Consider the following 1,818-nt stretch of genomic DNA (forward strand, 5'->3'; position numbering starts at 1 on the left):
TTTACTGGCTTGGATACACTCCACACAACAGGTTGTAGTGAGTTCCTAAAATTGTAAATCAGACCTCATTCACCTGCTAAAAGCAGAAAGTAGATTGAGATCTCAGTTGGCAAACCTGCTGCTGCTCACTTGCAGGTATAGATTTCAAGTACCTTTATCAGATGATTCATCCGTTAAAGTCTTCAAGCTCTCAGAAGCCTCACTCTGAAAGGGACAGCCATAAGCAGTATACCAGATCCATTACCTGAAATGATAGGAATGAAAACTAAACTGAGATGAGACTGAAGTTATCCACTCCTGAGTTAGATAATTGGTCCAGCGATGGCAGGAGGGGAATTAATAACAGAACAGTAAGGGTCTAAGATCTTAGCAGCCTTAGGTATATATTTTCCTAGGATTTTTGGATCCAGAGAGAATAGGGCTTCGAATTTGTCTTGGAGACCATGTTTTTCAAGTGCAGTCTTTATTTTCAGCTCATGAATTGAAGTATTTGGGTTAAGGTACCTGCATGTTATCTAAAGTCCTATCTTCTGCATTAAAATTGCAGCTTTATTATTTGCATATGTACTAGTATTAATAAGACATGCAGAAATAATGAGAGAAAAGTGAAGTAGAAAATACATTGGAACAATAATAAAATCAATGAATATAATCCAAGTAGACTTATTTTTTAACAACAAAAACTTGCTTAATAAAGAACTACATATTTAGCAGAAAAATTGTTAAAGCTAGAAGTTAAAGGTACATTGAGGGAGAGTCCTTTTTCAAATCCAATTTAAAGGCATTCATTTTACATATGAATGAAACTAAATTCAAGAAAATTATTTTGAAGTTTTCATTACTGACGATTTCTGGAAAATAATGTTGATTATATTTTCCCTTAGAGGAGCAATGTTAAATATGGGGTTAGCCTGGCCAGGCGTGGCTCAGCGGTTTAGCATTGACCTAGGATCCAGGAGATCCCAGTTTGATTCCCCGTCAGGGCACATGGCCAGGTTGCGGGCTCCTAGCCGATCAATGATGACTTTCTCATCATTGATGTTTCAACTCTCTCTCCCTCTCCCTTCGTCTCTATGAAATCAATAAAGATACATTAAAAAAAAAAAAAAGGGGGTTATATTCCTGCATTAGGATTCAGTATTAAAATAAACCACTGATCTAACCATCAATATATCGTAAGTACAAAAAACAAAACTATCCTAAATGTCTGCTAATTTAAAATACTATTCCCAGTTCTATTAAATAGCCTAAATTATGGCACATTATCAATTACAGAAGGCATTTCATGTATCATTAAGAGCACATATAATAAAATGTAATAGGTGACCTAAAGCTAAAGTACTTACTTATATTTGACATTAAGTAATTTTACTTATCATCTTAGAATTTAGGATGTTGCTAGGGAAATAGATGGCATAAGACTCTAAAAAGTCGTCCATTTGAGCCCCAGCAGTCGTTCCTCCGGCGGCTCGGGGGGCTCGCTCCTTGGGGGCCTAAAGTGAAATGCACTGTTTTTCGTATTGTGGGAGCCCTGCCCGCAGGATCTCAACTCGTCCGCTTCTGCCGGGTACCACACACTTGCCCATCCCAGGCCCAACCCTGCAACGGTGACCACCTTTTTTTTGCTCCTCACCAGCCCTCCCTGCGCCTCCACTTCCCTCGCTCGTCCCTAGTTGGCTCCCGAGCCAGGTCGGGGCAGGAAGATGCTCTGGCAGCTCCTCGCTCCTCCCTCTCCGTGCAGGTTCGAGCCAGTTCCGGTCTGTTTCGCGGCCCCGACCGGAGCGGAAGTCTTTCTAGCCAAGTGGTGTCTCTATGGTA

The sequence above is a fragment of the Miniopterus schreibersii genome (genome assembly GCF_964146895.1).
Source record: "Miniopterus schreibersii genome assembly, chromosome: 13".
NCBI lineage: Eukaryota > Metazoa > Chordata > Mammalia > Chiroptera > Miniopteridae > Miniopterus > Miniopterus schreibersii.